The sequence below is a fragment of the Falco rusticolus genome, chromosome 2 (genome assembly GCF_015220075.1).
Source record: "Falco rusticolus isolate bFalRus1 chromosome 2, bFalRus1.pri, whole genome shotgun sequence".
Lineage (NCBI taxonomy): Eukaryota > Metazoa > Chordata > Aves > Falconiformes > Falconidae > Falco > Falco rusticolus.
Window position 1 is genome coordinate 50,057,723 of NC_051188.1, and position 27,007 is coordinate 50,084,729.

The following is a 27,007-nucleotide window of genomic DNA, read 5'->3' on the forward strand; positions in this document are numbered from 1 at the left end:
ATCAACACTTTCCTCTCAGCTTCCCCTCATGAGGAAGTTGTAGACAGCAATGTCTCCCCTCAGTTTCCTCTAAGCTGAACAAACCTAGTATCCTCAGCTGCTCCTCGTAAGTCATATTGTTTATATATCTAGCTGTATGCTAGGATACTCAGTGTATCACTAGGAGTGACAGTATTAAAAGCTTTGCTGAAATCTCTCAGTGAAATCTCATTCCCTTAATCTATTAGGTGGGTAACCTTGTCATAAAAGGATATTAAGTTAGTAAGCCATAATTTTCCTTTCATGAACCTGTGTTAGCTTTAACCAATGACTGCATTGACTTTGAAGTGTTTTTCAATAACTCCCAGCATAATCTTCTCCATAATTTTACCAGGCACTGAAGTGAGACTGACAGGCCTATAATTACCAGAGTTTTTCCTTCTTGCCCTTCTTAAAAATTGGAATAATATTTGCTAGCTTCCAGTCAACTGGGACCCATCCAGATTCCCAAGACCATTGATAAATAACTGAGACATGTCTCACAGTAACAGCCAACTTTCTCAGTTCCCCTGAACGAATCCCATCGGGCTCCATAGGCTAATGTGCATTCAGTTGCAACAGCAAATCCTGTACAAGTTCAAAGTCAATTGGGAGTATATCACACTCCTAGTCACAGTCCTCCAGCCCAGGGCCCCAGGATGTCCCAGAGCCCAGCACTGGCTTTAAAGGCAGAGGCAAAGAAGCATTAAATGTCTCTGCTTTATCTTCATCCCTATTTGTGAGCTGACCAAACTCATCAAGTAATGGACCAATGTTTTCTTTAGTCCTCCTTTTGCCGTTAACATACTTCTAGAAGCCTTTTTTTCCGCCTCTTTTGAGGCGATATTGATTGTCTTAGAAAATTAATCTATAGGTCTTCTTCCATGAGAAATTCTGATGGATACTTAAATCCATTTAAAAATTGCTATTTTGAAATTCTGGATAACGCAATATTCTGCACTTATAGCTAGATATCTACAATATGCAGCAGCTTGCACAGATCTGTAGAATATACTGACACCAGACATCTACAGTTTTGTAACTCAGTTGCTGCACTACTGAGCAATTTTGGAGCAGCTACAAAAGCCACAGCTAAACCTTCCCCTGCTGTTTCCAGCAGCTTCAGGAAGAGAATGGAGAAAAGAACAAAGAACAATATGTCAAGATTACACAGCTGTTTTTAGAGGGATATCACTTAGAATAGCTTAATTTTGGGATCTCAGAACAAGCATAACTGGATGAAGAAAGTCTACGGATGAACAGTGGGTGTGTTAGAAAGATCTCTGTTTCTCAACATATTGTAAATTAGTTACCAAAAGGAAAGAAAAGGGTAAAGCAAAGGACAACTCACATGTCTGTTCTGATGCCATTTGGAAGCTCACTGCTCAGAAAATTAGTGTCAAATCAAACTGGTGTAACAAATCAAGCATCAGTCTGTTGTAGAAATATGTACTAGTCAAGAAAACTGTTGCCCTGTACTTCAGGATTTGCCTGTTGTAAGGAAATTATTAAGGGTTTATTTGCCTGCTATTATTGGAGAGAAGATTCACATCTGAACATGCTGGCATTAACCAGCACTGTGAATGGAAATATTTCTGTGACAGAAACTCATCCATGAAATTCAAAACTTATAATGTATCATTAAGGTAAATTTAATGATAGTGCAAGGGCCTCTACTATACAACAAATAGATCAAGTTTTTTTCCTTTTTCTGGGAACAGAAGACAAGCTGACTATTCAGATTGATTTATGTTTGTTCTGAATCAGTTATGTGTACTGAAGACATCTTACCTGTTAGTTACGTCTTTTTGCAAGGCATCCTATGTCCCACAGTCCTCTATACCCTCTTGTACATGGTGGTATTTCAATTGAGGTCATGGTCTCTGCCAGGAACTGGTTCTAGGACTGTGTCCATCTGACTGCTGTCAGAGATCTCAGTTTTTCCTTTTGACACTTTTAATAAAATTCTACTTTTTAATGTGACATTAGATGGAAACCTACTGAGATATCATATTTCGGGATTTCTCTTTAAATCTTTTTGCACCTTTAAACCAAACAAAAATCAAAGACCATAAGGAACAGTGTGGGAGCAAATAATTAGATCTGTCATGCCTGGTAGTGTATAAATAATATGTGATTGTTCGTACCTGATCCCCATATTTAAATGAGATGTGATATTCAGTTATTGTGAGTCCAAAGCAGCAAGGCAGCATATAGTCCATGTGAGGTAGGTGGAAATTTTGGAATGTAAATGGAAATAAACTCAAAAAACAATTTTAGCATAAACCTTACTCCTGAGCATAACAACTGGGGGGCTCAAGGGGAGGGGGGAAGTTGTTATCCTATTATTTCAGAGTAAAAAATTGTGCATTGTGGATACAGATCTTTTTACTGTATTTCAATGTAATTTTTATCTGTATAGAGAAGTTAATGAATTCTTGAGATTACATTGGAATAAATACCTGGAAACAATGTGAAAATTAAAGTGTTTGTGCGAAGCTGAAAGATGTTAAAATTCACTTGTAGTGCAGTACTACAGTACTGATCTTTCTTCGCATATATTCTTAAGTGCTATGACAGTTTTTCTTCTCAAATACATTCAGGAGAAAAAGTTTACATATATTATCCTCTCTCCTAAAAAAAATATTTGTGAGTACACAATGGCTTTTTCTCTGGATAGAGTGCCACTTTTCATCATAATTCTTTCTTTCTGCAGTACTACTTGGAAATATTTTTTTTTTCTGACCAGGAATGTAACAGCGAGTCAGTCATGCATGAGGACTAGGCCTGGCCGACGGAAGTCAGACTTACATTCAGAATGCGACCTAAACCCAGCACTTTTGATATAGTTCTTTCTTAAGAATGTAAAGAATTTGTTTCCTATTTCTGAGACTGTAATGAAACTGTCTCCAATACAACAGAAAGATGTTATCTAACAGTGTTTATATGGTTGGTTTATAATCACTATTATTTCCAAGAAAGACAAGGGTTCAGTTATTAGTGTATAACAGTGGCCTGTGATCTGAGTGTTCTGGCCTTTATTGAAATAATCAGATAATATATTAGGAGTGGTATTACTATTCCCAAGTGAAATTCTAGGAAAATTGTCTGTTTTCCTTTTTTCTTTTTTTTGATTTTTTTTTAATAAGCACTCCTTTAAAATGTCTGTATTTTAATTCTGTGCTTGTGCAGCACCTAGCATAACAGCTTTTGGCAGATTTTTGCCTAGATAATACTACTGGCAAAAATAATTATAATATTTTCTACAGTCCTCTTCTTATGTCCTGACCTGAAGCTGACTAAGTAACAATAGTTATTCAACAAAAACGGTTTCCTGCTTAGGGAAAATCACCTTTCCAAACATAACTATGTTTCAATATAGAATACTTTCTAAATAACCTATTGAAAAAATTGAAATGCATTAATCACCAATGTTAAATGAACCACTCTATGACAAAAAATTCTGCTATTTGCTGAAAATACAGCAAGTGCTGATTTTTTTCTCCAGAGGAAGCTATTCTTTTTTTTTAATCAAGTAAATATAATCAGGAGACACTGCCAAAAATGTTGAATTAGCATATAAGCAATATTATTCTAATTTGAATTTTTTTTTCCTACTTTGATGTAATTTTTTTATTACCTTTAATTAATTCATCACAATTACAGTTTTAATGTGGCCAGAGAAGAAAATACATTCTTAGAGCATGGAAAGTAGGGTCACAATAAACAGAAAAACCTTCCCTAAGAAGTTCAGGTGTACGGTATTGATGTACACATTTTGTTTTGGTTGTAGTTTCATTACACAACTCTGAGTGCTAACAGAGCCCAAGACTTCTTTCATGTCTTCAGGCTGCAAATAGAGCCAACAAGCTGAATGGTTCATCTTCATGGATTCCACTTAAGGAATTGGCATCATTTCGTAAATTAAATTATTGTTGTAAAATCTATACTCTTATGCTGTCCTTTAAAAATGAGAAATACAATCTGTAATTGAATTCACAGCAATGGAACTGTCATTAAACAAGTAAGCATTGTTGTTCTTTTGAGAATAACTTGCTATGTTCCCTTTAAATATAATAAGATACCTGGATTTTTTTTTCTATTCCATTAAGCTTTCTGTGACTTCAAATACTTCCACTTCCAAGCAAAGCCAAGTTCCTTCACATTTTATCTTTATACAACTGATAATACTAGGGCTGCATCTGTTGTCTTTATATGTTCTTTCTATATCTGAGCATCTACAGTTTCCTACTGCACAAGTCCCATTTAACCTCTCTTCTCATGTTCTCCTGTCAGGGAATTAAGAACAGACACTGAAATCAGTTTAGGTATGTAAAAATCCAGGCAAGTTGTTGATTTCTTTGAGCCTTTCCCACTGATGAAACAGTCCTTAGTCGTTTTCTTACTTCAGTGTCTTAAGTGTGTTTTAAATCTCTCTGTTACTTACTTAGCTCCTGCAAAGTGTGATTAAACTTTTCTTGAAATATAGAATAAGTTGCAAAATCTTAATGCATAGACTTCTTTAGTTACCTCTGCAAATTCATGTGTTGGAACATAATATTAGAAACTGCAAGGAATCCTAAAGAACCCAAACTTTCCAAAACAAAACTTATTTTCAAAATGTAAATCTTCAGAAATTTTAGTAACACAGAGACAGAAAATTTTTGTCACTATTTTTCATGATAAAGATATGTCATATAGATCCTAACTTAAAACTCTCTACTGAGTTTAAAAACTGGCCAACAGCTGATTATGTTTTACCTCTGCACTTCATTAAGACTTTCACAGTCACAGTTCTTCGGTCACAAAGTGTAAAATCTTATGGCTAAGCTTATTTGGCTTGCATGGTTGATGAGTCAAATGACCACAATATTTCTTCTGTATTAAGTCATAATAATCTTTTTAATTTTGGGTCCTTGTCCTTGTCATATGTAAAATTAAATATATCCCTGTAAGCAAATTAAACTTTTTTTAAAAAATATCTTCACTTAAATAATTCTGCTTGAGCCAATAAATCTGCATTTTAGTATTTTTTAATGACTAAAACTTCAGCTCTGTTGCTATCTGTCTAGAAATCATTTACAGCATGATGTAAGGAGAAAAGAAAAAGTTCCAGGATATTATGGACCAATTCTTCAAATTTTGGTAGAATATTAGTAGAACAATTTGTTGAAAATCCTTCAATAATCAATGATATTAAAATAAAACTCAGAAGAAACCATATAAAATCAAACATATTTTCCTTTTTTAGGGAGAAAATAAGCAATTAATGTCAGCAGTAGAATTTATATAACTTGGGCTTGATAAGGTTCTCAACATGTTCTACATGGGAATCTTATGAATAAAGTAATGAAGCAGAAGCTTTAAGAAATCCTAAAATAGCTGAAGAAATTAATGAAAAAGAAAAAAACCCACAAAACAGCAATAAAACACCAACCAACAAAACCAGTACTACCAGTCTAATTATAATTATTTTTTAAGTTTTTCAAGCTGGATTCAAAGAAAATTTGGTTTGGACTTAACGTTAGTCAGTATTTTTAACAGCTTTCCTGTTGTTAGAGAGGAAACATTTATAGATAATATCAATCTATGAGGAGCTGCAAGCATCACAAAAAAATGGTCAAAAGGCAAGAGATAAAATTCACTGAAACTAGATGTGAATTCCTGTGTTAAGGCAAGGCATATAAAAACAAAATTGATATGGGAAAGCTGATGTATTCCAAAAAAGAGGAGCTGAGCTTTCAATATGTTAAAAATAGAATATGGCGCCACCACATGATACTGTTGCAGTAAATGAATAAGAGGTAAAATACCACTTGGGGTATATTACCAATCATTTTGGATAAAAATCAAAGGAGCAAATAACTTATTTTATAGTATTCCGTTCTGATGTGTGTTTGGGAAAGCACAATTCAAAAATATTGGAAAATTTCTGGAAAGCATAATACAATGAGCATATTTGACAAAAAAAGCATGAAGAAAAATTGAAATAAATATATATACAATGTATAAAAGAAAGGAATTTTCATATAAAGAAGTAATCCTTTAATTTATACCTTTTTTTGTTTTTGAAGAGGATGCAGTAACTTCTAGACAGTTGTTGCCTATGCTCACAAGGGATCAGAAAAATAGTTCTTAGGTCGTTCAAAAGGGCCACTGAAATTGATCCTTCAATGCATGATTTCAAGAACTGGTTAGACACAACTGTCTGGAACTTTTTAGGTATGCTGGATCTTGTTTTAGGGATTTTTTGAGTCCTCCTCTTCTCAGAAAAGTATATTTCTCTGATTCTGCTTTACCTTATGACTGTACTGTTACAGCTCTTTATTGTAAAGTTTTATATCCTGCCTCATGGTGAACTTGACATAATTCCAATAAAGGAAGTTTCTGAAGTTTCTAAACATAATCATAGGCTTCCAGTCCTACAGACTTTGAGTATTTGATCACTGGGATATATCTACTAAAAATTATTTGGAATGACAGATCCCATATGAGCAAACAAAGAAATAGCTTTCTGTATTGGTGCTGGAGTGACTCATACAAACTGAGAAATCAAGGGAAGACTTGCACAGACTTTAGGGTTAGTTTTATTTTATAAGAGAAATAAAATCAGATAGATGATAATATGAGAATGTATAAAGGAATATTTATAACAGAATTAATTAAAAATAGATTGACATTCTCTTTTTTTCTTATTAGTATTAGTATTTCTCACAGAAAGTGAAAGTTTAGTAGTTGGTCAGATTTTATTTAGAGTTGGTTAGACATACATCAAATAAAAAAAGACTGAGTAGGCAAACTCAACAAGAAGCAATTTCCTGTGGCAGCAAAATGAGTTAAGTCACTGAAGCTAGACCCTGAATGGGTACCGGGAATACTATGAAATAATTGTCTTGTCCAGTTGTTGAAGAATATGCAATATTTAAGAAAGTTAAGAATATGAGATGATGACACAATGTTGTGCATTACTGATGTGAGAGATTGTGAAGGAGTAAGAACGTCTAGCTTTCATATACTAGAAGACACTCCTATCAAATCACTTTGGGGAAGGATGATGAATCCTAGCAAGGGTGAGCTTTTTAGCCTTTTTTTTTTTTTTTTTTTTTTTTGGTAGATTTCTGTTGTGCATTTGAATGTGATGTAGTGGAAAGAGGATAAATAACACCATGGATATGTTTTTTTTAATGTAATAATTTAATTTTCAGGATGTTAACAGAAACTAAAAATAATGAGAATGGAAGAACATGGATGCCATAGTAACAAAAAATTCTTCATCAAATAGTTATTGAACCATTAAGAAGTGATGCTATTTTAGACCTGTTTATTTTTCTAATGAAGACATTCTAGAAAGGCCATAAAAAATAATGTTGGACTGTGCATTGATTCAATTTAAATTAAATGGAAGAAAAACAGGTCTGTAATCAAAGCTTTGGATTCAAGAAAAGGGCAAAGTTTGACATACTAAGGAAAAGAACAGCTAAGTCCAAAGATCTGAATGTGTCAGGCCTTAAATTTCTGCATGTGAAAGAACTTCAAACTTTGAAGCATCTGTACCCAGAAGGCATTGTCTTAAAAATTTTTTTGAATGTTCTAATCTGTAGATGGATGATAAAAGGTCAAGAATCACCATTAGTATAGACTACTATATGATCTTGAAGAATGCCATAAAAGACTAGAAATAGGATAGATAGAGGGTCATGCATTTCGGGCAGTATTTAAAATATTGGTTTCCTAGCTTTCCAAAACTGGGACTGAGATACAAATGGAATCTGTAGCACCTTATGGGAGAAAGAAAAATTTCTTTTAAACTGAAAGAAATCTTTTATTTTAAACTGAAGAACAGTGCAATCAGATAAAACTTTCTTATTAATAAATAAAGGATAAAATCAGAAAAATGTTTTTCACCAATAGTGATGGCAAAATCAAAGATACAGAGAAAATCCTTAACTATGTTTTAGGTGGATTTCCATAAGTTTATAGAAAGGTTTATATGGCTTACTGGATTTTGAGAATTTTCTTGAAAACCAGGGCAAAAATACTCTCATGGAGAATGGAAAAAAAAAAGCAGATTAAAAACATGCAGTTCTCTGTACAGATCAGTTTTAATGTTTAGATCATGACTCCCATTAAAAATCAAGTTACCATAGCTTCTGTATGAAGGCAGAAAGGGGAAAAAAGAACCAACTCCCCCAAAAAGAGATGTCTGTTTTGAAGACTTGGAGGGGATATTTTTTTTCCAATCTATTAGAAATCTTAAGTAACAGTGTTGCTGTCCAAAAGCTTCAGAACACAACCTTAGTTTGTAAATTGGGAATACTATCAACACAGAAGAAACTCTTATTTTCTCACAGAGGAAGTATTTTACTGTGATAGTTTTAAATTATACAGAAATAATATATAGAGGAGATTGGCTAAGAGAAAAGGCTAAAACTGATAGCATAGTTTTTACCAGCTAAATTAAAGTAATAAATCTAAATTTTACCTCATACTTGCACTACATTTATTACATCCCATGAAGCAAAGAAAAGAAGCACAGTGGTGTAAAATAGTTTGGTAGGTCAATAACTGAAAGTGTGCCAATGTTTTCACATCTGTTAAAATATCAGGAAGCCAGTGAAAGTACCCCAGTAAAATGTTTTCACCCATAAAACTGATTTGATTTCTTGTAATTAAGCTTTCCACACTGTGTTTCAAAACATGTTTGGAAGAAAAACCTAGTAACCTTGACAAAGGTTTTTCATTAAATGTCTAAAAAGCAATGGTGTATGTTTCAGGGAAAAAAAGTAGCCACACACATTGCAATATAAACTTTGTAAAGTACAATGAAGGTATCTATATTCTGGTAAACTTCTGATGCACATAACTTAAAGATGACTATTAATATATCACAATGTCATGGTGTTTGTGATTGTGCACAATATACATGTACTGTGTGCATTCACTTTAACTTTTGCAATACCTTTGCATTCTTTTTAAACAGTATTTTAAGACAACTAGGTTCTAGTGCTTGTTTCCTATTTCCTAGGGTGGTGTTTTTTGTTTTCTCGTAAGTATTTATGAATAATCTGCTCTCTTGAATCTCCAATATAAAAGGTCTTGAATCATGCATTGCAATATTGAAGCATGAATTTTCAGTGTATATTTGGCATTCAAATGTTTTAGTTATAAACCAGTATCAAACATTCCTGTACAGAAAATAAAATTATCAACTCATCTGCCAATCACATAAGGTTATTAAAAATATGATTTTACATTTGTAAGTTGAAATAGATTTAAAATATTAGAAGTCAGATGCAAAAATAAGGATTTTTTGGCTTTCATCTTGGTAAGATTAGCATGGCGCTGAAGGTTCATTCCAACCTTCCTTTCTAGGACAGCTAGAAAGATACTAACTACAGTTGCCTTTTGGTTTATGTAAACCATTTTTTTATTCTAAAGGTAAAGTACAGACTATGTGACTTTGCTATGTAATTTGAAATAGATAAGTGGGACAAAAAATTTAGTCACTTCAAGTTCTAAATGTTTCATCGAATTGTATTATTCTGCCTTTAAAATTCTTTTTTCTTTATATATAATAAAACAAAAATAGTAACTACCCTCCAAAACCCCTTCAGAGAAGTGGAAGGTATCAATCTCAAATACGTGACACTTACATGATGAAATTCTGCCTGAACAATGTTTACTATCCTGCAAAGCAGTTACTTGGTTTGTTGTTTCTTTTTTTTCCACTTTATACAGATTTATTTCAGATTTTCTTGTTCCTTTCTGTCTTTTTTTAGTTGCTTCACTAATCAGATTTTAACTAACTTCCCCCTGTCCACACCCCCTCCCTCCCAAAAGACGACTTCTTTCTTACCAGCCTCTTCCTTCTTCTAGTCCTTTCTTTTCAATCTATCACCATGTCCTCATTCTCACTCTGTGTGTGGGTACCTTCTCTCCCTCTTTAAAAATACATTCAAATATATATGGCCTGGCAACCCATTCTTACTCAGCATATGCTTAAGTCTCTACTTCTAAATGAATTCTCCGTATCCTTGTTCTTTAGATGAGCTCAGTCCTTTTTACCGTGTCTGTACTCTTTCTTTTTAATAAACATTTTTCTTCCAAGTTATGCAGTTCATTTTTAACTGCAGGTATATTTGTATGCATAATGTGGTATATGTCAGATGCATGTCTGATGCATGTCAGATGAAACTGCTGTGACCCATTTATTTTTTGGATAAATTTTCTTTGACAAAAAATTGACATTAGAAATAATAGACCAAATGGAGGGTTATGGTCACACCATTCACAAACAGAAGTGAGGAGATGAAATCTGCACATACAGCCTCAAATACTTTTATGCAACCTATAACGGCCCATAACAATTTTTCTGCAATGCCAAGTGACTAATTCCAACAAGGATGTCAAGGCTACGCCCTTGCATAAATACACATTCACATTTTCCATAATGAATTGTAAGCTATACAGTCCAGCTAACTGACTCTCTAGTCATACAGCTTCTTTTGAACTCTGATAATTACTGACATCAGCTTAGTCAGTTAAAAAACTAGACTCTATGTAATTGCATTATATATCAGTGCATTTTCATCTAGAACACTCATTCCACATGATAATTGTTTTTCTTTTTTCCCCCCAATTTATTTTTAGTATTCAGAATGATCATAGAAAAGCATTTAATTTTCTCAAAATGGGCATTTGAAAGCTCTTAAAACTTATTGTTTTTTAAAATACTTCTATATTTTATTATCTCCTTGGAAAATACAGTGTTTCTTTCCACCCAATAAATATTTTTCAGAAAAAGGCTGTCTTGACTGTGTGTAGCCAGTACACCACTGATTAGTGTATGCCTCTTTTACTTTGCAAAAGAAATTTGTGTCTGTTATAGAGGGTGAAAAAAAACCAAAACAGCTATACAATAAGAAATAATTTCCAGATGTTGGCTTTTAATATTAGTAATTTTATTTGCTCTATAAAAATACCTCAAAGTAAGAGATTTCATTTTCTTTATATACAGACAGTTAAATGCTTGTTTGTTGAAATACTTGGGTTTTTTTCGGCTGATCTAAAACATATAATGTCTTCCTTTATTTATATTTTTTCTGTTATCCTCAGATCAGCCTTGTTACAATGCTATTACTACGCTATAATCTGTGCTTGAAGAATACTTGTAATAGCAAAGGTCCCTTTTATGAAAATGTAGTCAAATAGCTGTAATAGCAAAGGTCCCTTTTAAGAAAATGTAGTCATTCATACATATCTAAATACTTGAGAGTATGTCGTTATTCTGTCTGGTTAATCAAATTAAAGAGAAAAAGAACTTCACATTTAGTTTCAATCTTTTATAACCTTTCAAAAGTGAAAAGGAAAGTCTCAGATTCCTGAAAGAATCAAAACTCCATAAGATAAAATTCAGAGTATGAGATTTGATTAATAGAAATAGAAAGCAGGAGAATGAATATTAGAATTCTTTGTGGAAACTTTTAAGGGCTAACAATTTGAATATTTTTTTTCATTAAAAAAATCTTTTAGAAACCACAAGTATCCCATTTACTTCATTTGTGATCTAAACATAAAAGGTGACTCGCTCATTGACTTCAAATTGTAGTCAAATTAACTGAGTCACATGGGATGCCAGAAAAAAGATATGGCACTAAAATTCTCTATGCAGTACTCAAAAGACTGCATACCTTTTTAAGTTTCTGAGTTTAAAAATTATAAAAATGGGCAAAATGTTAGGATTTACATAACTTTTATCTGTTACATAACATGACCAGCAGACAGATCTAACACAGCCATCATGTTATAAATGTTTATTGTAAGTAGGTAACTCTAGATTTTTTACTCTTTAGCCTCTACCTAGCTGACATATTTTTCATCTCAATCTCACGTGATAAATGCATATTGTACTAGTACGTTTGGGGGGAGGGGTGTATGTGGACACAATAACTAGAAAGCTGCACAATGACTAGGAAAGCTGTACCAATAAAAAAAGAGGAAAACCAAGCTTTTCCTATTATGGAGACAAAGGCACATGTGAAAATAACAGTTAATAATGGGATTATTATTTTTTTTACATATGTAAATATAATTAATGCTATTATGATTTCTTTACCACAGTCATCACTAGTAGTAATATTGTTGAGCAGAACTTAACACAATTGTTACACATCATGCTTGTTACAGATGCACACTCACTTGCTGTTAAATCTTGACTTCTGTTAAAAAACAGGCAAAAGTATATAGTTCAATCCTATGCTTAAATTTTACTTGCAAAAATTGAAATGGATAAAATGGTTAAAGGTTTAGAGTAATGATAAAGCTCTCTGTTGATTTAAAATTAAAATGAAATAAACATACTTCAAACATAAACATTTTTATTAGCACATGATGATCCACATTTCTGATTTTCTATCTCCATGGAAATTTGCTTTCCTTTTGATCAAATTTAAATTTCTAAATTTTTATAGAAAACATTGCTGTTTGGACTTAATTTTATTATATGAAACCACAAACTGAGATCAGGTATCTGAGAAATAATGTATAGAAAAAAACCAAATCCCGTTTGTTCTATTTTCCCAAAGTATATCTTTAAACAAATTGTCATAAAACTATCTGTAACCTTTTTCAAATACCTTTTAATTAACGTTTTATATCTCTGACACATGGAAAATAAATTTTCTACTTCTAAGACAGAATATAAAGTACTTTAGCTATGGAGGAAAAAGTAGAAGCAATAGCCAGTGATGGAAGGTCACGAACACTCACTGTCTTTGTTTTTCTTAAAGCTAACAGGAATAACATAAGAGAAAATTTAAATACAGAGAAACTGCTAGTAAGTAGAAAACATTTTCAAGACTATAGACATTACTATCTCGTAATAACATGCCTCAGTCAATTTATATGTTTCTGTATAAAAAAATGTATTACTGAACTTGAATTTTTTTCTAGAAAGTTTCAACAGTCAACTAAAAAACATTTTGCTTATGATAGGTAATACGTGAAATGAAAAATTACCTGAAAACACATATTGGTTATCATCACATTAATTTGTAGACTTCATCTTGGTATCTTCTAAAATATGTTCATACTATCATATGCAAATAGTGGTACCTTGTAAAAGTTCAAACCTACTGTATTGTTATACTCTTTTCAAACAGTTTTCAAATATCACTCATACAGTTTATTTTATGACTATCATAAAATAATCAAGAAATAACGGCCAATTCAAATAAAAATGCATGGACAGTGAATTTGTATGTTTTCATGCTTTGAGACATTTTTAAATGCCATGAAGAATATGTGTTTTCCACAACATTTTTAATTGTTTTGTCAATGGAAAGCATTAATTTAACGTTCATTTGGCAATACATAGAGATTTTAGATTAGCAAGATGTATTACTCTAAGTGTAGGTGAAGCTTTAACAATGGTAGTATTTTATGTGCATTTTTGGGTATTGTGCTTTTTTAATTCGTTGTACACAGTTGGTCTATGCAAACAATCATGGATAATACTATGTTACGCTTTGTATTTATGCACTCCAATGTGATTAATCAGCAGTATCCAGGGAGCAATTCAGCCCCAGATAAAGACGTTCAGGTTATCTACAGTATCTGCCTGCTGGTTAGATGTCTTCATACACATTATAGTTGGTCTAAGCAGTATGGTCTGTGGAACTGAGACCTGTTCAGCTCATCCTGAAAATACGTGCACATCTGGTGAGTTCAACACTTCAGGCAACACTGGGCTCTCCGTATTTACTCAAATTGGCATCTAGTACTGTTTGATTTGGTCTGTGTTTTCTTAATTGGTCTTCAGTCGCTGCAGACAACTAATCTTAGGCATCTAAATTTGAAACTGATTTCTTAGAAAGTTATTCTGGCCCAGTTTTGGGCTTAGACCATAGTTGTGTAGGGTAAAATACAAGTTTTACTTCACAGAAATTTGCATAGATATAGTTCCTATCTTCAGCTCTTTAAGAAGGAAAAAAGCTATTTCAAATATCTGTTTGCATTCCAGTGGTGATTTATAGCATTAATGTAAGAGCTTTTCTGAAACAATTCATAATTTGGAGGATTTGAAGATAATTCATAACTGTAAAATATATTCTCTCAGGAGGTTGGATTGGGGTGAAGACAGAAAATTAAAATAAAATTGCTGGAAAAAAACCCAATTCGATTCAGCTACTTAGGAGGTTTGGATGACAGTGCGTTTTGTAGTTACGTACAACTCCCTACTTTGGCCGGCCAAATTCATCTTTAAGCAGCACAATGAGTGCAAAAAATGAGTGCAAAGTTTGAGATTCCAGCTGCATGACTTTTCTCTCTCTCCTTTTTTTTTTTTTTTTTTCCTGGAGCTAAAACCTGTTTCTGCTTTTTGTGTCCCACCTTGTCTTTTTGTAAAATTCAAAGGAAGCCTGGTCCTTTTCCACAAGATTTTGAGGATTCTCTGCCAGCTCTTCATCTGCTTTGAACGCACAAGCAGCATACTACACCAGAGCTCCTTAAAGGCTAGTGTCCTCTGCTATTTTTAAGCTACTGAAATTAACTAAAACTTTTCAGAACTCTTTTGAAAGGCTTGTAAAATTTCTCCTGTCTGCCAGAAAGATCTAGCATGCCACCATGGTTCTACACTTATACGCAGAATGCATTGGAAGTTAACAATAAAACAAATGCTAGTTTACACTTATTATCTGTACATTAAGTAACAAAAAATTCTGGAAGCATCCATTCTTGCACTCAATTTTCATTACTTGATTTACATTTTGTAAAAACCCTAGTCTGAATAATGTTAAAGGCAAAGTCATATACATCTTGGTGCTTTTAGAACTGTTATTTCAAATATGTAAATCACTGAAGTTGTGAAGTTGTAGGGTAGCAAGCAGTCTTTATGTTCTCTAAAAAGGAAAGTTTGTGAGGTTAAATTCTACATTAAAAATGAAAAGTAGTCATCATTTTTGTTGCTTAACGTTGCTTTGAAACAGGTAACTTCCTGATACTCCTCTAAGAAATAAATGAAATCAAAGGACATTTTAGCTTAGTCAAACAGCTGAACAAATACATAGAGGAAAAAAATAAGACAGTGACTCTTAAAATAAGGAAGGAGTTGCTTTCACTAACAGTGATTTTTGGTTGGAACGTTTATTTGGATTTTACTGGGTTTTGTTCTGTTCTCCACTAGGAATCTGTCAAAATATGAAGTCAAACAGATGTCGGAACCAATGTGAATCACTAACACCCAGGACAGAACGTCGAGGTTTTATAATACCATGATTTAAATTTCCTGTTCCTTGTGGAAACCACGGCATCTCGTGAGCCACTGATTAAATAGCTTTCAACATGAAGCTACTTTGTTATTGTATGTAACAGCACACAGGCAGCATTACCTGGGACCGCCCGGCCCGGGGCGACCCGACGCGACCCCCGCGGCGCGGTGCAGCCGCTCGCGCGGCCAAACGCCGCCCGGCGGGAAAGTGCCTCGGGGCGGCGCGTCCGTACGGACCCAGCGGCGGGAGCGGGCGGGAAGGGCAGCGCGGGAGGCGCCCGGGGGACGGCGCCGCGAGGGACAGTCACCGCCGCGGGCCCAGCGGCGTCAGCGGCCCCGCGGGTCCCCTGCCCGTCGTGGCCCTTTGTAGCGGCCCGCGCGTGCCCGAGGCGGCCGTGGGTGCCCGGGCCCACCCCCCGCGCGGTGCCCGGTGGCGGGTGGCTGTTTGCCCCGGGGCTGGGCACCGCTGCCGGGGGCGGCCGCACCGCCGGGGCGGGGGGAGCGAGCGCTGGGGCGGGCAGCGTGCGGCGCGGCCACAAGTGGGTCATTAGTGCCACAGTTTTACAGAAAAGAATAAAGTCTGATTAGGTTTGTGAAACCTATTCCTAAAAATTTGTATTTTATCTTATGCAGCACTAATCAGTGATGTCAGTGTAGCTACACATGGAGTGTCCTTAAGGGTATACAAGCTGTTTATAGAGTTGTGAAATTAAATTTCCTAACACAATAATTACAATTATTATTAATAAGAATACTAATAAAGGAAGAGAAAGAGGAGTAGAGAGGAGAAGGGGAAGTAGAGAAGAAAAGACAGGAGGTTGTGTTGTTCAGTTACAATTTAGATTCTAGGAGAAACCTTTACAGCTGTGGCCTAATACATAACAGACATATTTTGTGATACAGTGATACCCATAAGCATTTAAGTTTATGCCTCATTTTGCACGCAGTTTACAAGGTACTCTAGCTATATAAAGTATGGTTTCCAAGCAAGCATTCCTTGTGTGTTACAGTTCTGCCTTTTTTCTCAGGACATATTATACAGGGTTTTTTTTATCTACGCATTAATTTAGATTATTCTGACTGACTAAAGCTTTACATCAATAAACTCTCATGAAGCTAGGAAACCATATGGCTTGCTGTTGCCAACTGATTGTATGCTTACAGTAATGGTTTCACAAAATAATTTTAATGTATATAAAAATTACTTTCCTCTGTTAAGTTGCTAACATCTGTGCACAATTAAACTACTGCATTAACATCTACTGAGCAAGCCATTATGTGGCATTTGGGGGTTACAACTGATATTTAGAATTAATTTTATGATTGATTTTTGGAGAATGTGATCAGTTTGCTTATTAAGGGACTATCTAGGCGCCAAATTTGTGTGACCTATATTCTCCCAGTTATGCACCCACTACAGTGAAGAGATCTGGGGCTTCACTTAGTTGTATGCATATATACATCTAACCATGATAAACCGCAGTGAAACCCCAAACATCACGTTTGCTCTAAATTCCAAATGGAAAACAGTTCAGTTGACAATATATGGTTATAGTCCCTTAATAAGCAAACTGATCACATTCTCCAAAAATCAATCATAAAATTAATTCTAAATATCAATTGTAACTCTCAAACTGCAGAACCTTGAAACATATCCTTCCAGAGGAGATTAAAAAGTTTGATCTCTTCTGATCTGTCACACTGTATTAACTAGCAAATTCCAAGCCTGACGGAACCAATAGTTGCATTTATATTGTTATTGCAGGTTGAGTTTTATCCTACACCTAAGACCAAACTCTTTGACCACCTACACTCATGGACAACCTATGTACATATTGGATAACACTCCCATTTGAGTCAGGAAACTCATTACTCCTCAAATCCAGTATAAACAATAGCATCCGTCTTTCAAAATTCAGGATAAAACCAATTAAAACAAAACCAACAGAAAAAAGAGTCTGGATTAAAGACGAAAAAGGGAATATAGTGTTTTGTTTGACAGATTTTTTCTTGTAAGAGGCCTAGAGAAAGAATAAACAAAATGTGATGTAATCTAGGACCATGTCTTTGATCATGATGTGTGTAGCTTCAGGATTTGTCAAAGGAGACAAAGTAAGAAGCAATTCCAAAAATGTTATTGTAGAAATTGTTCACTTATCAAGAGTATTTACAAAGACAAATGAAAATGCTTAAAAAGAGAGCTGTCAGTGGTATGTCTTGAGCCAACTATAAGACTATAGCTTGACAACCAACAGAACTGTGATCCCAAGCTTATGCCTCATGGCATGCCTCATGGGATGGCTCTACTGGGAACTTTTAATGAGTCACTTTGAGCAGTCTGTTTTCATTTGCATCAGAAGTTTCCAAATTCTCTTGAAATATTCCCTTGTTGCTCTTCTACCATCCCTCCTATGCTACATTTGATTTAAATGAGCACATAGATCTACAACATCATTTAACACAATTCTGAATCCCCTGAAGGATATAGCATTTCTGATCTTTGAGATTAGTGTCAAGTTTACAACTTCTAAGGCAATCACATACTAACTTATTAAATACATTTTCCTAAGAAAGTTTTAGTTTTAAAATACATGAATAATTGTTTGCTTGTCAGAGCTACACTTAAGTGCACTTTACCGTTGCTGTATTCTAATGTACCTTTTTTCTCAATTTATTTTGTTTCATTAAATGGAATATGGGAAAAAAGACACTGAAACTCCTGAAGGAGTGATGTTTTCTTATATCTGTTATGCTACAGGATAATAGTACATAATAAATAATATTAAAAGAGGGCATCCTAAATTGAATTATTTTATGACCTTCATAGAGCTCAAGATTTATTATTTAGAGTTGGGGCAAGAACACTGAATACCCCTCCTATTGAATTTGCCTACTATTCCTTAAAGTAAAATAAAACAATAATATAAAAATAAATCAGGTAAACCAGGAAGCAATGTAATTGTGTATTCCAGCAAGCAACACTCACTGTAGGATGTCTGAATTCTAGTCTCTGTTCCAAGGACTGTGAAGGTATTTTTACATTAAACTTCCATGGAGTAGAGCACAGAAGCCACCTCTGAGGAATTACCCTAGCTGCAGATCTACACCATCATGTCTTTTGTTTGCTCTTTCTTCTGTCAGTGATGTTGAACTATTTCCTGCGAATTGTTGCAGCTTCAACAGCACCCACTGTATAACAGCCTGTAATTTTACTCAAGAAAGCAACTTGCTTCTGCTTATTGGATTTGTGTGGCTAGCGAATCCCCCTAGGAAATTTTCTGATATCCTTGGTTGATTTCATACAAGGAAGATAGTGATGGCTGTTCGACTTTCTAAATAAGCAACTTAGGATCTTTTTAACTGTTGAAAATTAGTATGGTGCTATTATCCCAGAGTAGAAATACAAAATAGCAAACTCACATGGGCAACAGGGGAAAAATACAATGTTTTAGTAGTTTTTAGAAAGTAATATGTATTATATTAGTCCTATTAGGTAGCTTAACCTCAATTGATGCTATGAAAGTTTTTGTATTCATAAAATGCAAGGTTTGGTATGAGAATGGTAGGGGGCAGGGGGGACCCAAACCAAAGCAATAACAAAATAGAAACCTACAAGCAAGCTAGCAAACCAGCAGAGTGTTAAAGATAAAGCTTTTCTGTATTTCATTCAAATCAATATGGAGGAACTGCATGAGAATGAGTTACAGTGTGTTTATATTAGAAAAATCAGGAAGGCTATAACAAAGTCTACTGGAAATATATGCTCTTCTCTAAATCATCTCAGTAAGAAAAACAGGAATCTATGCTGTTTCACTGAGGTGTAAACAAATGTAAAAACCCAAGAACATAGTCAGAACCTAAAGCAAAGTTGTGTAAATGTAAAAAAAAAAAAAACAAACAAACAAACAAACAACCAAAAAACCCCAAAACAAACCTTTCTTCTGGTATGAGGCAAAAGATGGAGCTGACCTAGGTTCTGAGTGCAGATACTTTCATGGGAATGATTCAATAGGGGAGCTAGCTATGCTCTACAGAATGAAGCAAATTCTCTTTATTGTGTTAATCTGGAAAAAAAAGGATATCAACTCTTCTCAAACAATATCTAGCAGCCAAAAAAGTACTGAGCCTTTCCCTAGCTTTATATCATAGTGTTTTTTAGTAAGGAAAGAAAGGAAAAAAGGGAGGAAAGGCTTTGATTTAAAAATCTAATCCTCAAGTTCTACTAAGAGACCAGCCTGGCTGAACTGCAATTTCTTTATTATTTAGAGTCTCAAAAAATAGACAGAAACTGTAACATTTGCATCTTGAAAACACAAAAGGTCAAGTTATAAATGAGATATCATTATCAAGGGACCAAGAACAGCACTTTTTCCAGTTGTACGTTAGTAATAATACATACAAAAACGAGGAAAATGTTAGCTTCCTACTTCACAGGGAGATGAAGAAATAGTGCTAATTGTGAATCATTTAATACTTTTTGTTTTTCATTAGACTTCAGAAGGATTCTTTCAGCTTTTAATTTAGGATTTTCAGTTTTTTTGTGAAAATGCATCCTTGTCCCATAGTTCTCATGTGCACAGGAAATCATTGGGCGTGAGGGGGAACAGGGAGGAAAGGGAATCAAAACTCAACAGCAGCGTGAATAAACCTACTCACAACATTGCCACAATACCACAGTATTTTACTTTGTTACAAAGACAACCAACATGTCCTGATCTGGACCGGGGAGAGGTCAGAGAACTTTATTTCAGGCACCTTCATTAAAGACTGAATGCCCTTATGCACCCGACAAACTGAACACACTGCCTTGAATAGTTTGCTGTTATCTCATCTCTGGAAGATCTTTCAATTTACACTTTGCCTAACACATTGTTTTATTCAGTTATGTGACTTGATAAGCCATTCTCTACCAAGCTTCTTATAACAGCTAGGGCATCACTGCATTCAAAACTGACAATTTACCTGAACATTTGCTGCAATGAAGAGCAAAATGAGGGTAAAGACAACATATTAAAAGCTGAAAAATTTAATTCAACTCTTTCCTGACTTCTCAAATTTTCAGTCATTTACCCTCTTACCCTATGTTGGTACCTTCACTGTTTTGTGAGTCACTGTTTTGTAAGGTCTCAGCATGTCTCCATCTTCCCTGAATGAAAGGAGTCATCCATGTTCTCAGATTAAAACCCTTTATGCATCTGTCATCTCAGCAACCAGAGACCATTATAATTGAAGACTAACTCAAGCCAAGAAACTCCTTAAGGGTTCTCCTTTTAAATCTCCATCTTCTCATTATTAATTTCAAATTCTCTATTAGATAATTATGATTACTAAGATTGCCTTTTTTGTTACTTAAAATGGCAACAGTTAAAAAATGTATGCAGAAAATTATCAGCCTCATATCTGTCTGCCAGATAGAAAGGAAGCAAGAGTAAGGTGTACAGATTCTCTGTGAACTGCAACACATTATTGATATCTATTAAAAACATACTCACTTACCTAAAATTCTAAATGCACAGCCTATGAAATACTATGAACAGATAAGTAGTCTGAACTTTTCTATTTAATATTTAATAAAAGCAAGTGCACGTTACTCGCATTTAATGAAAATGATCCAGTATTATTTCCTGAGTTGACAATTTTGATCCTTGACTGAGAGAGACCCTTTTAGCAGTTAGCAAGAAGCATGTTTTATTCTACAGTTCCCTTCTGCAGTCAGTTTGCTTTAAAAAAAAGCAAAAACTTTAAAGGAGATGTACTTCAATATAAAGATCTGAAACAGGAATATTTTTTCTCTTCTCTTTTTCATTTGGATTAATATTAAAGAATATGGTCTTATTTATATACACTATATATAGATACACTTCATCTATTCATATAGAACTCTATAATTTTATTTATGCTATATATACACTATAACCAAACTCCATAGAATTAAAACATTTTTTCATGACTTATTTTTTCAAAATCTTTTTAGCCAAATAGAAAAGAGAAATTGGAAGCCTCAAGGGTTACTCTCTAAGACAAAAAGGCAATAATTAGAGTTGGGGTAATCTATGTTATAATCCATTTACAGAAATACACAAAAGTAATTTTACTTTCTTCATAAACACATAATAAACAGATTTTTGCATAAATCCTGAGGCAAAGATTCTACCCTAGCATCAGGAGACTAGTGTCTCATATTGTTTTTTACCCACAGACTAAGCTGTCCCCTGAAGCATAACAAAGAACTTCTTGTTTGTGGTTTAGTTCACACTTTTAAATACATTCCTGTCTTTTTCTTCACTGTAGAAAGGAGCTTCAGCTGGAATCATTCTCTCCTTAACACCCGATAAGTTACTTAAAACCTCAATTTATACAGGGAATTAATTAAAATAACTTTATGTAGGGTCCAGCAATTCTCGTCTGCAACTTAAGTTTGTGTTGACTTTAAGTATATTTTTCCAATTAAATTTGAGACAGATATCAAGAAAAAAACCCCAACAAATTGCCTTGAAATCTATGGCTTTATGTTATAATGATTTTTTTAATGGAATGATCAAGAAAAAAAGAAGAGATCTAGCATTTCATTTGTATTACCAAAATGGACACATTATTGAGGAATATATATAGACTACAATTCTGTAATGTTTTGTGTGTATTGTGTACACACATTAATATTTTATTTCTTTACCTCAGAACTCTCTAGTCATCTTCTGTGCTACACAAAATTGGCATATACAGTTGATTTCTTGCAAAATAAAATGCTAAACAAATGTAATTTAGAAGATTATTTAAGATGGTGAACTCCAATTAAATGCATATCCAGAGAAATTGAAAACAATAGTATTTAATGGGTGATAATTAAGGAAAAAACTTACATTCTTTAGATTTATTGCAGATAAACTGTATATCATATGCATGATATCACATGCAGATAAACAAACCATATGAACATCCCTTTCTGGTACAAACAGCACTTGTAATAAATGACCCTGACATTTTCATTTTTCTCAACATTTTTTTTAATTGATGGCAGGTATGCTTCCCATTATGTCTTCTATATATAAGTTACTAGATATTTTTCATTCCTCCTCTGGGGGGGCAGCGTTCTACCTGAGTTTGTTGCAAACTCTGCTCATATAGGAAGTACTAAACTAGGGGGGGGGGGGGGTTGTGTGTGTGGCGTTGGTTTTTTTTCCCCTTGGAATATTGACACAGATAGACTAAAATAAACCCTAGTACCTAACCTGGGCATGAACTTTAGTTTGTCCACTTAAAATTATGTTTCCTTATAAAGTTGGTTATTATTTAAACCCTATGGACTCTTTCCTTATCTTCCACAATTAAACTAACTAAATTTGAGTATTTGTTCGTTTTTCTGCAAGAATATTTATGTCATTATTTGACCCTTTGTTAAAACTGATTTTAGAAACCTAGTCAAAGGAGCACACAGGATTCCACACAGCGTAGATCTTTGAAGTAGGGTTTTTCCAATAAATGAAATGATCCTATAAAATCCAAATAGCAAATCAACTAAAGTTAGACAATTATTAGGAAAAAATAAATTAATTATGGTAACAAAAATGTGGGTAAAATAGATTGCATTCCCTAATGAAATACTGTTCCAATCTGTTGTCTTGACAATGTGCTTTGAACACTAGGAAGTGGAAGCAGGGATATTAGGAAGGCCAAAGAAGTAGAGCAGCCAAGAGGACATAGAAGAATACTCAGTGCTTCTTTCATGCCATTGCTACTCATTTTTCTGTGAAGTATAACCCAACAGCAGTTGTGGTGCACCCCGGGGGAAATCACAGTACAAGACTAAAGTTACATCTCCAGGAGTGTCTAGTGAAAAGCCCCATCTCATTGCTGTTTCCAATCCTGCAGCTGCCTGCAATCTAAGCCAACTATTCTAAATAATGTGGACCGAAACTTTTGAAAACTGGTTAGAACTCCATTATCAAGATTAAATTAAGCTACTTCAAACACAGCAGATGAATTATATAAAAAATATATTCACTACATTAATTTACTGAATAATAAAGATATAAATCCATGTTTTGAAAAGAAAAAATAGAGAATACAACAAAAATGTATTTAAAATATAGCTTTCATCTGCATTAATCAGTTCCAGTATTAAGAAAGGTGGGAAAAACAGAATTGGCTTTAATCAAGAAGTTCCAGATTTTAAAAGTTGGTGTGACTGTTCTTCAGAACACAATAAATATTTCTGAAGAATAAGGGAAATAAGTGAGAAAATGTGAAAGAGAAAACCACTGTCTAAGTAATTTACAGTATAGGTGTTCTGATTCCATTTCAAGCTGATTTTCAATGAGACTTACTTTAAATCTTCCATAAAGCTAATGACTATTCTAAATCACTGTTCTACAGTTACTATCTCCTCTAAAGCTTCTGTACCTGGTATGAGTAAGAAATAGCTACTGGATACGTCACTAGGACAGAGAAGCTATCAGATGCCAGTGGGAGGGTGTGGTCTGGGAGCATTTTGCCGGTCCAGAAACAGCTTACAGTCACACCTCAACTTCACCCCGAGCTGCTCAGTTTCTACAGGAAAATGAACAAAACATAGGTGATGCAACTTCAGGAAATGTGGACGGGGTTCCCCTTTCTGCAGACTTTACAGAACAGGGGCCAAGGAGCTGTGAAGAGTGCCTCAGAGACAGTGGTGCTATAGCTTAGTATTTATATCAATCTCTTGGGATAGCCTTACATTCCCAAACATGAGTCCTGTTTGTTCTGTCAAACATGAGTCACATTTATTCAAGGCATATTGTTGTGTTAACATCAAGAGAAAAAAAAAAGTAATCATAATTCAAAAAGTGAGAATATTAATTCCTCACTGTAAAACTTTATAAAACTTACATAACGTTCAGGGTTCTGAATTCTATTATTTCAGTATATGAGTAAAGATAATATTACAAGACTTGAAAACATGTATTAAATATGCAGTAAATAAGACAAGATAATCATAATTTTGTAATGTAAAATATTAGTCAAAGATACATTTTTCACACTAGTTTTCTGGTCTTTTTGTTTTGCCTTGTTTTTGTGTGTGCATGTGAAAAGACTAGGGAGAATGTTAACTGGATGGCTGGCATTTCTTTTTTTTCTTGTAAAGAAGGGAAGGTAATTAAAAGCTTTGGATTATTTTAGATATAATACTTTTCTAATTGAAAAGTAGTGAAAATTTTGATGAAGTGGTGAGGCAGAACTACTGCTGCTTATGCATAAATGTGAGATCCAGAACTAGATTTTACACTCCTTAGTCCTCAATTTCAAGCATGACTTGAAACCATCCAACCCTAGATATTCTTAAGCTTCTTCTTCCTCTTCTTAACTAAAAGAAATCTAAGACAATTAAATTTGGTGTAGTGCACGTGTCAGAACCACCTTAATTCAATAACTGAGGTAGAAAATTCCCTTAATTACAACAGTGTTTCTCAGCTGTGAAGGGGGAAATAATCAGCTCTGGAGCACAGGTCTATAGCTAGGCTGTGTTCTGCCTGCAGGACGTTACCTAAGGCTCCTTCCTCACTTTTCTTCTCACCAACTCATTTAAGGTTGCCAGCGGAAGAAAATCTTGGGACATAGCAGAAATGAGGCTATGCTGTACTTCTACAAGTCTAGATCCTGAGAAGTAGATCTGTGTCAGACACCACAAATTATACTTCTCATCAGAGTTCACTACCATCCAGAAACTTGGAACTTGACATATGGAATTTCTTGGAAAGGAAGAGTGCAATATTGTGGGGTTTTTTCACATTAACACTAAAGACCTCAGAACTAGCAGTTCTTTCTTTTTAAAAATGTCAGAAAAAGTCATCCATCCTTAACAAAAGAGCTTTGTTTTGAATTTCTTGCCTTACCATGAATATTTAAATCCACTTCCTGAAAGCTTTGACTTATGTAATTTAGCTATCTTTATTCTTTGTTGAAGTTGTAAGTTTCCAGACTGCTGCAGGAAACAAATAGATGGAGAAAAATACGATTCTCCAAGGTAAACATGAGGCCACTCAGCTTCTAAGGAAAGCTTTACATTCCAACCTTTTGTGTCATGACTGTATAAACCCAATATATTATGCTCAATACAGTATTATGGTTTCTATTTTGTTGGTGGGAATAATGACGTGGAATAAGGTGAATTATCCGTGATCAGAGAATCAGAAGTGCGCTGTAAGCTACCCTGGAAAATGGAATGCTGAATTCTCATTCTTTGCTATATCTTCTTAATTAGCTCCATAATTATCAAGCTTTTTGCTCACCTATCATTATACGGAAATGGAAACAGTAATTTTATTGCATTTAGTGCATTTTGACAATTTTTAAAAATAGTGCATTATCAAGAACAAGACTCTTAGTGTAACCCATCTCTCCCATTGGAAGTGGTTTCTGTAAATTACACAATTTGAGTTAAGGTTAAAAAAATATTAACTATCCTTCTCAGTATTTGCCCAAGTTCTGCATATAGTTTTACTTTGGTGACTGAAAAATACAATTCATTTCTGAACTTTTGAACCAATCTAATCTAAAATATAGAAATTTAATAGCCTGATTTATTTTATTTTATTTTATTTTATTTTATTTTATTTTATTTTATTTTATTTTATTTTATTTTATTTTATTTTATTTTATTTTATTTTATTTTATTTTTCCCTCAAAGGACAAATTGTGTCTTCAGTTGAAACTACCTTGACTCTGGAAAACAATAAACTAGGGAGACCAATGGTGAAATCTCAGAGATAATGTATCATCCATATGATGCCTAAATAACAAAGTCCTTTGTGCTGACTGATAAAAAGCTGTCTGTGAAGACACTTTTGAAGAAGAAATATCAAGGTTGAGACTCTTCTAATAAATATTGCTGACCTTTTATCTGCCTTACTGGACATTATAGAAAGTAGTAATTACTTCATAGGGATTATAAAATGTTAGTAACTTCCTTCTATGTATTCATGACCTGACTGGGTGCTGACACCTATTTTCCATGTTTCATTTTCCAGAAGTCATCAGCAATCTGTGGCTGAGAGAGGCTGTTTCTCCCAGTGCTGTTCATGGCTCAGAAACATTCTTCTGGGGCAGTTCCAATGTCAGTGGCCTGCACAAAAGCAAGCTCATTCCTGTAGGCCAAAAACGTGAGACCAGCAGGGGATATGAGGAGTAAACTAATAGTCAGGAATTTCCAGGTCTGTCATAAAACTATACACAAACCTCAGAATCTGGAAATTAGCATGCTACAAAAGAAAACCAGTTTCAGAGGATCTTGCCATGCACTTTCATTCAAGTCAAAGCACTTCAAAAATTAGTTTTGCTTTATGTAAAGCAAGGATTAGTTACATATTTATAACTCACTAGGGTGTTAATTTATTTTTTCTGAAAATATGCAGAATATGTTAAACCCTCAGAGTTACTATAGTCAAGCAGCTTTCATTTATTTGTCAATTGTTCTTGCTATTTCTATTTTTTTTAGGGGACAAAGGACAACCCTGAAAATCTATATTCGGTGTCTCTATTATCTATTCTTTCTACCAAGTGAATCAGACTGGAGTCTGTTCTCTTTGCTATCAGCCAGAAGAAGTGGTTGCAGATCGATTAAAACCTTCTGTGCTGTTTTCCTGGCTAGATTAGATTTTGAAATGTCACGATGGAGAAGAAAAGGTACAAGGAAACAATGATAAAGTTGTCTTATCACAAAGAAATGGTCATTGTTTCTGAAAGAGCTCC